Source organism: Arachis ipaensis, chromosome B8 (genome assembly GCF_059453495.1).
Source record: "Arachis ipaensis isolate K30076 ecotype BB chromosome B8, ASM5945349v1, whole genome shotgun sequence".
Taxonomy (NCBI): domain Eukaryota; kingdom Viridiplantae; phylum Streptophyta; class Magnoliopsida; order Fabales; family Fabaceae; genus Arachis; species Arachis ipaensis.
Genome location: NC_142443.1, coordinates 97,915,607 through 97,929,920, shown reverse-complemented (window position 1 = coordinate 97,929,920; position 14,314 = coordinate 97,915,607). Strand labels below are relative to the sequence as shown.

General features: G+C 38.3%; 1 non-coding gene across 1 annotated transcript; it reads left to right on the top strand.

The window, feature by feature from the left end:
* The first annotated feature begins 14,206 nt into the window (after positions 1–14,206).
* Positions 14,207–14,314, top strand: LOC148548952 (small nucleolar RNA R71). The gene has a single exon (XR_015898350.1). It is a non-coding gene; the product is annotated as a small nucleolar RNA R71 (small nucleolar RNA).

The window sequence follows — 14,314 nt, the reverse complement described above, 5'->3', positions numbered from 1 at the left end:
TATGTAAATATAAGGCCATATCAAGTGAGTGTGTTGTTTTTTACATGAAGTGTGACAAAATCTTAACCCTCAAGTACTCAAAGTGTTACAAGGTCATTCATGATACATCAGACTTGCCTATTTAGTAGGTTCTCGAAAGAGTTTAATTAGGAAACTAATTTTTTTCTGTTAAATCATTATTTTTTAATTATGAAACAGTTTCAACGGCATTAGAAAATTAATATTCAGGGTTTTAAAATAATATACATACATATGTCTACACGAAAAATAGAAAAGAGAATTCCACACGAGTATATCCGCGTACGCAGACAAAGTTGCATGTGCGTCATTTAAAGTACATGTGGGATAACCAATTTGGGCCTCTAAAAACCCTCCCATACACCCAGATTTTCAAGGATAAAAAAAATAGAAATCAAAGTAGAATAGTAGGTTCTAAGGAGAGTTAATATTAGATTAGTTTATGATTTCGGTTAGTTTTCTAAAAAGAAAAATTCTCTTTTCTCTATAATGTGATTTATGTGATTTTAGGTTAGTTCACTTTAATTTTGTTAAGTTCTTTGAGGATTCAAGCTCAAATTTCATCTTCTTCAAGCTCTCCTAGTTTGCATTTTTTTCATGCTTTTCTTATTTTATGTAACGAACACTTGTTTTCTTGGATTTTTAATTTAATGTTTAATTAATGATTTGTTTTAGGTAATTTGAATTTATGTTTATGTGAGTTGAATTTAAATTTCTTGAAAATTTGGTAAATTTAGAATTAATTTTAGTTAATTGTAAGTTTATATTTTATCATGCACACAAATTGTTTGATAAAATGCCTAGTTTGAATTAGCTAGGTTAGTTTATGTTTTAATTTGATGTTTAATGAATGAATTTCTTTTGGATAATTTTAATTTATGCTTATGTGAGTTGAATCTATATTTCCTGAAAATTTGGCGAATTTAGGATTAGATTTTAATTAATTGCAAGTTTATGCTTAGAAATAGAGTAGGTTTTTTACTTGATTTTGGCATATGATATAAGCATCAGAAGCGTAGAAATAATTAGTTAAATGAGAATAATTAAGACTTCTGGTTATTTTTTTATGTTAGTCTTTAGTATTTAAGGTAGCGTTTGGTAGAGAGACAGAGACTGAAAGATTGAGATTGAGAGACAGAGGCTAAGAGATAGAGACCAAAATAAATTTCAGTATTATGTTTGGTGCAAAGTGAGAAACAGAAATTGAAACAAGAATAAAACTCTAACTTAATTTGCACAAAGGATAAAATTGGAATTAATTAATTGAAATGAGGATATTTTAGGTATAAAATGTTATTAAAATTTCAGTCTCCGTCTCTAAAAATTTCAGTCTCCTGTGTCCCTACTTTTTGGAGATATTAAAATACTAAAATTTTAGGGATAGAGATAGAAATTTTAGTACCAATCTTTGAACCAACAAACATAATACTGTGTCTCAATCTCTCAATCTCTGTTCCAGTACCTCAAAACAAACGCTACCTAAGAGTTCCAAGTCTGAGTCATAGTTTTTATGTTAATTTTAGTTGAATCTAATGTTTGGTGGGATGTTTAAAAACTTATCACCTACTCAGCACTATAATTTAGTTTTCTTAAGACTCCTTAAGTATTTAGCTGTTATGACTATTAAAGGTTTAGTGGAGAAATCTTATCTTAATGGATTCTCTAGTAAAATTTCTATCAATCCAGTCCTTATCCACTCATCCTATAAAAAAGTAGCTCCATGAATTATGTTTTGAAAGAATATTTTTGAAAAAATTTATTGTGATTTATTTTGATGATATTTTGCTGCATAGCACTAGTCATTATAAGAAAAAATCCCGTCGCCTTGCTTTTTATTTTTTGTCACATTTTAAAAGCGTGATCGAAAAGAATTAATAGCCATACTTTTATAAGGATAGAGAATGATTAAAGATTTTGTAACGTTTTTCCTTAGCACGTTTGAAACGTGTCCAAAAGGGATAATGACCACGTTTTTATGAAGACAGCAATTAATTAGAGATTTAGCCACGCTTTATCTTGTCACAATTTAAGACTGTGCCCAAAAGAGGTCAATGGTCATACTATTTAAGGGTTATTGGTTCGGCCATTAACCTACCAAACAGTTATTTTTTTAAATCCTAAATAAAACAACCTTAATATCATAACTGCCTTTTGATATTCTTGAATACATGTATTAATTTAATTACTAGATGATTTGTAAGACCTAAAAAATTTTAACCAGTTAATTAGATAATTAACAATTGAGTTAAGAGGGTTTAAAATCGTTCGGATTGGGTTAAAAGTTTAAATTTCATAATTTGGGAATTTACAGATAAAATTTGAACTTAAAAAATTATTCGAAGCGCGAAAATATAATTATTTATGGGAAAACGCATACTAGTATCTTAATTAACTATACACACTTAGATTAGTCCGGTACTGCGTATGAGAAAAATAAAAATATAAAAATGACCAAAAAAATTTAAAATACGAACAGGTATACTTATCTTTAAAATTTTGGCCCTAAGTAGGGTCAATGGACAAAAGGACAAAACTACCTCTTACTTATCTTGACCAAAACGTGACTCAATTTCCAATTTCATTCATTTGTTCCAAAGTGAGAGAGAGAGAGCTCGAGCTTATGAGAAGAGAAGAAAGAAAACCTAACTTCACTATTCACCTCCTTCAAATTCACTTTTCTCACAATCCAGAACTTCGATCGATGATCCGTTTGTGGCTACGCATTCCTCTCAACTCCCTTTATGTTTCTATACCAATTTTGTGGTGAGTAATTGATGCACCACTATTTTGTGGTACATTTTAGGCTGAATTAAGTAGAATTTATCCATTATTCTCACACTTATTCATATAAATTGTATGTTTTACATTTTCCTTCCTAATTTTGTGTTTTGATTGAAAACATGCTTCTTTGGCCTTAAATTACTAATTTCTAATATTCTCTTATTACCATTCGATGCCGTGATATGTGTGTTCGATGTTTTTAGGTTTTCCAGGGTAGGAATGGCTTAGAGGATGGAAATGAAACATGCAAAAGTGGAAGGAACACAAGAAAGTGAGGTTTGGAGAAGCTGGCAGCGACGCGCACGAGGGAACGACGCGTACGCGTGACTAACGCATCAGGCAAGTGATGCGTACACGTGGATGACGCGTACTGGTGCACGAAATTGTGATCATCAACAATGGCGCCAAAGACTTGGAGCTCTCAAACGTGAATCACACTTTGTTACAATTTCGCACAACTAACCAGCAAGTGCATTGGGTCGTCCAAGTAATACCTTACGTGAGTAAGGGTCGATCCCACAGAGATTGTCGGCTTGAAGCAAGCTATGGTCATCTTGTAAATCTCAGTCAGGCAGATTCAAATGGTTATGGAGAATTGATAATTAAAAGATGGATAAAATATAAAATAGAATAAAGATAGAGATACTTATGTAATTCATTGGTAGGAATTTCAGATAAGCGTATGAAGATGCTTTGTTCCTCTTGAACCTCTGCTTTCCTATTACCTTCATCCAATCATTCATACTCCCTTCCATGGCAAGCTTTATGTTGGGCATCACCGTTGTCAATGGCTACTTCCCGTCCTCTCAGTGAAAATGTTCCAAATGCGCTGTCACCGCACGGCTAATCATCTGTTGGTTCTCGATCATGTTGGAATAGGATCCATTGAACCTTTTGCGTCTGTCACACGCCCAACAATCGCGAGTTTGAAGCTCGTCACAGTCATCCCTTTCCAGATCCTACTCGGAATACCACAGACAAGGTTTAGACTTTCTGGATCTCAAGAATGACGGCCAATAATTCTAGCCTATACCACGAAGGTTCCAATCTTAGATTAGAAACCCAAGAGATACGCATTCAAGCCATTGCTAGTAGAACAGAGGTGGTTGTCAGGCACATGTTCATAGGTGAGAATGATGATGAGTGTCACGGATCATCACATTCATCAAGTTGAAGAACGAATGAATATCTTAGAGAAGAAGCAGGTGTAAATTGAATAGAAGAACAATAGTAATTGTATTAATTCATGAAGAACAGCAGAGCTCCACACCTTAATCTATGGTGTGTAGAAACTCCACCGTTGAAAATATATAAGAACAAAAGGTCCAGGCATGGCCGAATGGCCAGCCCCCATAAAGGTCTAAGATAGCATAAGACTAATCAATGATCGCTCAAAATACAATAGCAAAAGGTCCTATTTATAGAGAACTGGTAGCCTAGGGCTACAGAAATAAGTAATTAATGCAGAAATCTTCTTCCGGGCCCACTTGGTGTGTGCTTGGGCTGAGCATTGAAGCTTCCACATATAGAGACTTTTCTTGGAGTTAAACGCCAGCTTTTGTGCCAGTTTGGGTGTTTAACTCCAGCTTTTATGCCAGTTCTGGCATTTTGACGCCAGAATTTCTATGCTGTCTTGGAACACCGGTTTGGGGCATCAAATCTTGAGCAAAGTATAGACTATTATATATTGCTGAAAATCCCAGGATGTCTAATTTCCAACGCAATTAAGAGCGTGCCAATTGGGCTTCTGTAGCTCCAGAAAATCCACTTCGAGTGCAGAGAGGTCAGAATCCAACAGCATTTGCAGTCCTTTTTCAGCCTCTGAATCAGATTTTTGCTCAGGTCCCTCTGTAAGACCCAGAACTTTTGAAAAGTCTTATTATGATCAAGTCTCAAATCATATAGTTATTTATAGCCTTAATTCCAGAGATTATTTTATTAAAGATAATTAAGGCAAGTTTTGATTTATTGAACTTGAGATAAGTTATGATTATTATCCAATTTTATAATTATTGGATTATTTTCTATATTTAAGGTATAAGGCTGGTAGTTACGAAATAATAAGGATTTTATATGATTTGGACTAGATAAGTAATATTTTAAATATTAATACTGCTACTTTGGAAAAATAAAGGGGTTTAATTATATTATTTCTAATTATTTTGATTTGGGCATTTTATTGAAAATAATTTGTGAAATTGATGAGCAAATAGTATTTTCTATGTACAAATAGTGTTGAATTTAATTTGGGTTTCAATTACTATATTATCCTTATTTTTGAGTGAAATTACAAAAATACCCCTAACCCTAATGGAGTCCACATTTTCCCTTCCAAAAGCCAACCCTAGCTGCACATTATTGATGATAGTAGCAGCAGCAGCCACCCCCCTTTTTCATACACACACACGGTCCCCTGTGAAAGAAATGAAGGAGATCCGGAGGGAGGGAGGCCGTAGCCACCATGCCCGCCGCCACACCACCGTGCCCTCGCCATCGAGCTCGTCGTCGCCGCCCAGTCGCGTCTAGTCCATCGCCGGTTGTTGTTGCCATCATCAACAATGGAAGAGAGGGAAGGAGTCAGGCGCGCGGGGGAGGGAGAGCAAGATCTGAGGCCGAGCTGAGGTCTAACCACCGCGTCGGAAACCTCTCGCATCGCCGTGACCTCCAGCCGGTGTGCTCTGTCGCTGGGAAACTCGTTGCTGTTGGGGTTTCACCGCCGCCGTCCCTGTTGTGATTGGTGTCGCGCCGGAGGACCACCATCGCAGGAGAAAGGGAGGGAACTCGTGGTGAAGAGAGAGGGGCACTGTCTTGCGCGCCGCCGTCACACTTGGATACCGCCGCTGCTACCGCGAGCTCGCCGTCGCCGGAGCTGGGTGGTTGCCCTTGTCAGCAGCAAAGAAGCGAGATGAAACCCCTCATGTTTGCTGTTTCGGTCCGCCGAGAAAGAGCTATCGCCGCCGTTCCTGCCGCCGGCAAGCCTCGGTTAGCACCGCCGAAGCTCCGGCCATCACTGTCGTTGGAGAAGCTCACCGGAGTTGCTGAAGGCTGCCGCCGCTCTGCTTGGTTTTGTGTTGAGTCGCGCCGCCGTGCCTGGTCACCGGAAACCCCGCTGCCGTCGCCGGAAAACTCTTCCGGTAAGGGTTTTTGAATTCGGTCTTCCTTCGTTTAAGATTCTAAAAGCTTTAACGTCTCTGTATGTGGGTTCCAGGCGCCATTGCCGGAGTCCGGTTGCCGCTGCTACTTGAGGTGGCTGCCGGGCTGCTGCCGAACCGGTTCAGAGATCACCGCTGTTTCGGTTCAGCCATTCCTTCGGTTCGGTAAGCGTTTCGATCTGAAAGCCCTCTAGTTACTACTCTATTATACGTTGAGGAGTTGTAGCATTTGTTGTTATGAGAGTTAATCTCGGTTATTACATATTGCGATTAGAGTCGTCGTGGTTGCTGAGAAAACGGTTTGGAGCTGAGGTGTTGGTAGCCGGGATTTTGATTGTTGATTTCGGGTCGAGGCGGAAAGGACTCCGTGACGCGTTTGAGTTATGGAATTTGCGTTTTGAGGTAGGGGCGCTTTCCAAAAATTATGTTTTATGTATTGGAATTATTACATATGGATACTGATGTGAGATATTGTGTATTTGGTGATTGTAACTGCCTTATGTATTATTTGATTAACTCGAATGATTATGGATGTTGGTTTGGCTGAATTGTTGTGCGGCTTTATGAAATGTAATGTTTTAAAGTTGATTCTTTAAAGATTTGAAATCTGAGTTTATACCGTTGAGGATTGGTTTGAATTGAGTCAATTATTTCAATGATGTGAAAAGTCGAATGCACTTTTGAATTCAGCCTGGTTTACTTTAATTGACTTGGTTATGGACAAATGATTTATTGCCGAACTGATTCTTTAAAGCTTTGGAAATGAGTTAAATCGATTGATATTGAGTTGATTTTGAAATGGTATCCTTGAGATACGCCACTGAGGCGATTGTTGGATTTAGCCTGCTTTGAATTGATTTCTGGTTTTGTGTTGTTAAAAAGGAATGAGGAACGGTTTAGTTGGGACCCGAACCGGGTGGCAAAGTCCAAGTTTTAGGGGAGGTGCTGCCGAAATTTCTATAAAATCCGAGTCTTTATTGAATGTTGTCTAGAAAAATGATGAGTTAAAGACTTCTACTATTTTACTTGAATTATCAAGAAAAGAATGATTCATGCTTTTGAAGTGAATTATTAAAGAGGAAATTGTGATTCAGTCTTGCTTCTTAAGAAAGACATTGTATCTCTTTCAGAAGAAAGTTATTTAGATGAGACTTGTGTTTTAAAGCTGTTTGGATGTGAAAAGGGTTTATGCCTTTGAATTTGACTTGGGGGTTTTAATTAAAGAAGTTTCAATGACTTTGAAAGAACCTGAGTGTCTATTGACAAGTTTCATTTTGAAATGTTTTGAGAAAGGTTTTGAGTACTCTTTGAATTCTGAATTCTTGCAAGACTAAAATAATTTTTAACAGTTGAAACGTTTTAGAATTTGTCATGGGGGTTAAAGCTGGTTTTGCCTAAGTAAAGGAAATGACTTTGAAGGAAATAAATGATTACGTGACTCGGTTTGGCTTAGATCTTATTTTATTACTCAAATCGGAAAGCCAAGGTTTTAACGATTTTAAATGAATTTGGCGAAATGAGTTATGCTATTCTCCCCTAAGGACTTGGGACTCTGCCGAGGAACTTTTGTTACAAAAATCCCATTGTTGGATGGGTGATTTTGAATGATTCAAAAGGAATCTTTAACTTTCCATGGTTTTGGAAGTTTTGGAAAGAGGAAGCCGAGAGTGGCTTATTTCAAAAAGGGAATTTTCCTTGAGTAAAATTGGCTTATGAGCCTGAGATAATTTGAGAAATGAGATCTTTAAAGCCAAGGCTGAAAAGAGTTGAAACTTGATTTCAAAGTGAAATGAATTGAGAAAATGATTTATGGCTTAAATGCCGATTTCATGAATTTGATGATTTTGAATGTGGAAGTGCTATTTTATTATGAGCCGGAATGGCTATGTATGATTATGAATATTGACTGGTTCTGGATTGAACCGTGAGCCGGAATGGCTGTGTGTGATTATCAATATTGGCTGGTTCTGGACTGAACCGTAAGCCAGATGGCTGAGATGGATGTTGATCCATGGATGAGAATGAATGCATGTATATGCTGAATTATTGATAATTGTGATTTTTGCACTTCCACTATTGGAGATGAGGGTTTCCCTGGGTAGTAGCAATGGCTAGCCACCATGTGCTCCAGGTTGAGACTCGAAGCTCTGTTAACCCAACGTTGTAAGTGTGGCCGGGCACTGTGAAAGGCCCGGATGAGCTCGCCCCCATAAATATTCACCAGTGATGGTGATGGATAAATATTCACCAGTGAGGGTGATGGATATGGATCATGATTATGATCAAGTTTATGATGAGTATAACTCGAGTTGGGGATGCACGACAGAGGGACAGTCCAATGGTTAGCTACCAGGACTTGTCGGGTTGGCTCTATAACCGACAGATGATATCATCAGCCACTAGGGACAGGCATGCATCATATGCATTTGTGTGACATTGGTTGGGTGTGCATATTATACTTGGTTTGCCTATGTGATTAATTGCTAACTGTTCTACTTGTAATAACTGTTTGTTTGTGCTTGAACTTCCTATCTGTGTTTGCATCTGGGACTCTGTTGGATTGTGGTGATTGGTTGTTGGTTGGATTGTTTGGGCCTAGGGCCGTGGTTGGAAAGAGATGAACTGACGGTTGATTTTGGTTTTGTGTTTCTGGTTTGGAATAAAATTATGAAAGGCTATTTTGGTTCCGCATAGATAAACCATTTTGAAAGGCTTTTGAGTTTTGAGAATTGAACGGTTCTTCTTTCCGAAAAGATTTCCGACTTTACTTTCATTGTAAACTGTTGTTTTTGAAAAGAGGCATAAGACGGTTATGAATCACTGGTGCGGTTATCTTCATGTATCCTATTACAGTAATTCCCAAAAACCCTCTACTGAGAACCCTTTCGAGGATGATGTTCTCACCCCCCCTACATTTTTCCCCTTTCAGGATATGGGCGCAGAAGTTACGAAGAGCTTATTTAATTGTTGTTGTGATGCCCTGTATCATTTTAGTTATGGTTTATTGTACCCTCGCCTTTATCTTGATATATTCTGTAAGAGGGATAGGAAATTGTATTGGATTATGCTTGTAATAATATTTATATATATTTATGTATATATATATGGATGTACTCTTTATGAGTTGTTGTAAGTTGAATGGTATTTATGGATGTACGTTGTACGTTATCAAACGAAAGTATCTTTGGGAGCGGTGTTGCGGTTTAAAGTTTTAAACAGGCTCATATTTTAGTATTAAATAATATAAAAGTCGTCGTAATGTCCGAACTATCAGAGTCGCGCAGCCGGAAGTGTGAGCTTTGGTAGTTAGGGTGTTACACCCTCAATTTCAGCCAGAAAATACCTGAAATCACAGAAAACACACAAACTCATAGTAAAGTCCAGAAATGTAATTTTTATTTAAAAACTAATAAAAATATAATAAAAACTAATTAAAATATACTAAAAACATACTAAAAACAATGCCAAAAAGTGTATAAATTATCTGCTCATCACAACACCAAACTTAAATTGTTGCTTGTCCCCAAGCAACTGAAAATCAAATCGGATAAAAAGAATAGAATATACAATGAATTCCAAAAATATCTATGAAGATCAGTCTTAATTAGATGAGCGGGGCTTTTAGCTTTTTGCTTCTGAACAGTTTTGTCATCTCACTTTATCCTTTTGAAGTTCAGAATGATTGGCATCTATAGGAACTCAGAATTCAGATAGTGTTATTGATTCTCCTAGTTAAGTATGTTGATTCTTGAATACAGCTACTTTATGAGTCTTGGCTGTGACCCAAAGTATTTTGTTTTCCAGTATTACCACCGGATATATAAATGCCACAGACACATAACTGGGTGAACCTTTTCAGATTGTGACTCAGCTTTGCTAGAGTCCCTAATTAGAGGTGTCCAGAGCTCTTAAGCACACTCTTTTTTCTTTTGGACCACGACTTTAACCGCACAGTCTCAAGTTTTCACTTGACACCTTCACGCCACAAGCACATGGTTAGGGACAGCTTGGTTTAGCCACTTAGTCCAGGATTTTATTCTTGTGGGCCCTCCTATCCACTGATGCTCATAGCCTTGGATCCTTTTTATTTACCCTTGCCTTTTGGTTTAAAGGGCTATTGGCTTTTTCTGCTTGCTTTTTCTTTTTCTTTCTTTCTCCCTTTTTTTTTTTTGCATATATATATATATATATTTTTTTTTTTTCTGTAAGCTTTTCACTGCTTTTTCTTGCTTCAAGAATTAATTTTATGATTTTTCAGATTATCAAATAACATTTATCCTTTTCCATCATTCTTTCAAGAGCCAACAATTTTAGCATTCATGAACAACAAATTCAAAAATATGCACTGTTCAAGCATTCATTCAGAAAGACAAAAGTATTGCCACCACATCAAAATAAATAAACTGTTTTAAAATTCAAAATTCATGCACTTCTTTTTCTTTTTCAATTAGAAACATTTTTTATTTAAGAAAGGTGATAGATTCATAGGACATTCATAACTTTAAGGCATAGACACTAAGACACTAATGCTCATGTAATAAAGACACAAACATAAATAAACATAAAGCATAAAAATTTTGAAAAACAGAAAATAAAGAACAAGGAGATTAAAGAACGGGTCCACCTTAGTGATGGCGGCTTGTTCTTCCTCTTGAAGATCTTATGGAGTGCTTGAGCTCCTCAATGTCTCTTCCTTGCCTTTGTTGCTCCTCTCTCATGACTCTTTGATCTTCTCTAATTTCATGGAGGAGGATGGAATGTTCTTGGTGCTCCACCCTTAGTTGTCCCATATTGGAACTTAATTCTCCTAGGGAGGTGTTAATTTGATCCCAATAATTTTGTGGAGGAAAGTGCATCCCTTGAGGCATCTCAGGGATGTCATGATAAGGAATTTCCTCATGCTATTGTCCATGAGTGAGGTCTCTTGTTTGCTCCATCCTTTTCTTAGTGATGGGCTTGTCCTCATCAATGAGGATGTCTTCTTCTATGTCAATTCCAGCTGAATTGCAAAGGTGACAAATAAGATGAGGGAAGGCTAACCTTACCAAAGTAGAAGACTTATCCGCCACCTTGTAGAGTTCTTGGGATATAACCTCATGAACTTCTACTTCCTCTCTAATCATGATGCTATGAATCATGATAGCTCGGTCTATAGTAACTTCAGACCGGTTGCTAGTGGGAATGATTGAGCGTTGGATGAACTCCAACCATCCCCTAGCCACGGGCTTGAGGTCATGCCTTCTTAGTTGAACCGGCTTCCCTCTTGAATCTCTCTTCCATTGAGCGCCCTCTTCACAAATGTCTATGAGGACTTGGTCCAACCTTTGATCAAAGTTGACCCTTCTAGTGTAGGGATGTGCATCTCCTTGCATCATGGGCAAGTTGAATGCCAACCTTACATTTTCCGGATTGAAATGTAAGTATTTCCCTCGGACCATTGTAAGCCAATTCTTAGGTTCCGGGTTCACACTTTGATCATGGTTCTTGGTGATCCATGAATTGGCATAGAACTCTTAAACCATTAAGATTTCGACTTGTTGAATGGGGTTGGTGAGAACTTCCTAACCTCTTCTTCGAATCTCATGTCGGATCTCTGGATATTCACCCTTTTTGAGTTTGAAAGGGACCTCGGGGATCACCTTCTTCTTGGCCACAACTTCATAGAAGTGATCTTGATGCACCTTTGAGATGAATCTCTCCATCTCCCATGACTCGGAGGTGGAAGCTTTTGCCTTCCCTTTCCTCTTTCTAGAGGTTTCTCCGGCCTTTGGTGCCATAAATGGTTATGGAAAAATAAAAAGTAATGCTTTTACCACACTAAACTTAAAAGATTTGCTCGTCCTCGAGCAAAAGAAGAAAGAAGAGAGTAGAAGAAGAAGAAATGGAGGAGATGGAGGTGGGTTGGTGTTTCGGCCAAGGGGGAGAAGTAGTGTTTATGTTGTATGAAAATGAAGGAGTGAAGATGGGTTTATATAGGGGTGGAGAGAGGGTTAGGGTTCGGCCATATAGGGTGGGTTTTGGAGGGAAAGTGGTTTGAATTTGAAAGGTGAGGTAGGTAGAATTTTATAATGGATGGATGTGGATTGGTGAAGGGTATTTGGGGAAGAGTATTATGAAAAGGTGTAAAGAAGAGAGAGAGTGAGTTGAGGTTGGTGGGGATCCTGTAGGGTCCACATATCCTGAGGTGTCAAGGATTTTTCATCCATGCACCAAGTAGCATACAAAATGCCCTCTGCTGCCAATCCTGGCGTTAAACGCCAGGCTGCTGCCCATTTTTGGCGTTTAACGCCAGCTTCTTGCCCTTTTCTGGTGTTAAACGCCAGCTCTGTGCCCCTTTCTGGCGTTAAACGCTCAGAATGGTGCCAAAATGGGCGTTTAACGACCATTCTGCTACCCTTACTGGCGTTTAAACGCCAGTAAGTTTCTCCTCCAGGGTGTTCTGTTTTTAATACTGTTTTTCATTCTGTTTTTACTTTTTCAGTTGTTTTTGTGACTTCACATGATCATCAACCTACAGAAAACATAAAATAACAATAGAAAATAGAAATTTAACATAGATAAGTAAAAATTGGGTTGCCTCCCAACAAGCGCTTCTTTAATGTCAGTAGCTTGACAGTGGGCTCTTATGGAGCCTCACAGATACTCAGAGCATGGCCTCCCAACACCAAACTTAGAGTTTGAATGTGGGGGCTCTATTTGACTCTGCATTGAGAGAAGTTTTTCATGCTTCTTCTCCATGATTACAGAGGGAGATCCTTGAGCTTTAAACACAAGGGAGTCCTCATTCACTTGAAGGACCAATTCTCCTCTGTCAACATCAATCACAGCTTTTGCTGTGGCTAGGAAGGGTCTGCCAAGGATGATGGATTCATCCATACACTTCCCAGTCTCTAGGATTATGAAATCAGCAGGGATATAATGGTCTTCAACCTTTACCAAGACATCCTCTACAAGTCCATAAGCTTGTTTCCTTGAATTGTCTGCCATCTCTAATGAGATTTTTGCAGCTTTAACCTAAAAAATTCCTAGTTTCTCCATTACAGAGAGAGGCATGAGGTTTATGCTTGATCCTAGGTCATACAGAGCCTTTTCAAAGGTCACGGTACCTATGGTACAAGGTATTGAGAACTTTTCAGGATCATATCTCTTTAGAGGTAATCTCTGCCTAGTCAAGTTATCCAATTCTTTGATGAGCAATGGGGTTCATCCTCCCAAGTCTCATTACCAAATAGCTTGGCATTTAGCTTCATGACTTCTCCAAGGTACTTAGCAACTTGTTCTTCAGTAACATCTTCATCCTCTTCAGAGGAAGAATACTCATCAGAGCTCATGAATGGTAGAAGTAGATTCAATAGAATCTCTATGGTCTCAATGTGAGCCTCAGATTCCCATGGTTTCTCATTAGGGAACTTCATGGAGGCCAGTGGACGTCCATTGAGGTCTTCCTCAGTGGAGATCACTGCCTCTTCCTCCTCTCCAGGTTCGGCCGTGTGGGTTATGGTGATGGCCATGCACTCTCCTTTTGGATTCTCTTCTGTATTGCTTGGAAGAGTACTAGGAGGGAGTTCAGTAACTTTCTTACTCAGCTGACCCACTTGTGCCTCCAAATTTCTAATGGAGGACCTTGTTTCAATCATGAAACTTTGAGTGATTTTAATTAGATCAGAGATTATGGTTGCTAAGTCAGAGTGGCTCTTAGAATTCTCTGTCTGTTGCTGAGAAGATGATGGAAAAGGATTGCTATTGCTAAACCTATTTCTTCCACCATTATTGTTGTTGAAGCCTTGTTGAGGCCTCTGTTGATCCTTCCATGAGAGGTTTGGATGATTTCTCCATGAAGGATTATAGGTGTTTCCATAGGGTTCTCCCATGTAATTCACCTCTTCCATTGCTGGGTTCTCAGGATCATAAGCTTTTTCTTCAGATGAAGTTTCTTTGGTACTGCCTGTTGCTGCTTGCATTCCAGATAGACTTTGAGAAATCATATTGACTTGTTGAGTCAATATTTTGTTCTGAGCCAATATGGCATTCAGAGTATCAATCTCAAGAACTCCTTTCTTCTGATTTGTCCCATTATTCATAGGATTCCTTTCAGAAGTGTACATGAATTGGTTATTTGCAACCATTTCAATGAGTTTCTGAGCTTCTGAAGGCGTCTTCTTCAGATGAAGAGATCCTCCAGCAGAGCTGTCCAATGACATCTTGGACAATTCAGATAGACCATCATAGAAAATACCTATGATGCTCCATTCTGAAAGCATGTCAGAAGGACACCTTCTGATCAATTGCTTGTATCTTTCCCAGGCTTCATAGAGGGATTCACCTTCCTTCTGTCTGAAGGTTTGGACTTTCACTCTAAGCTT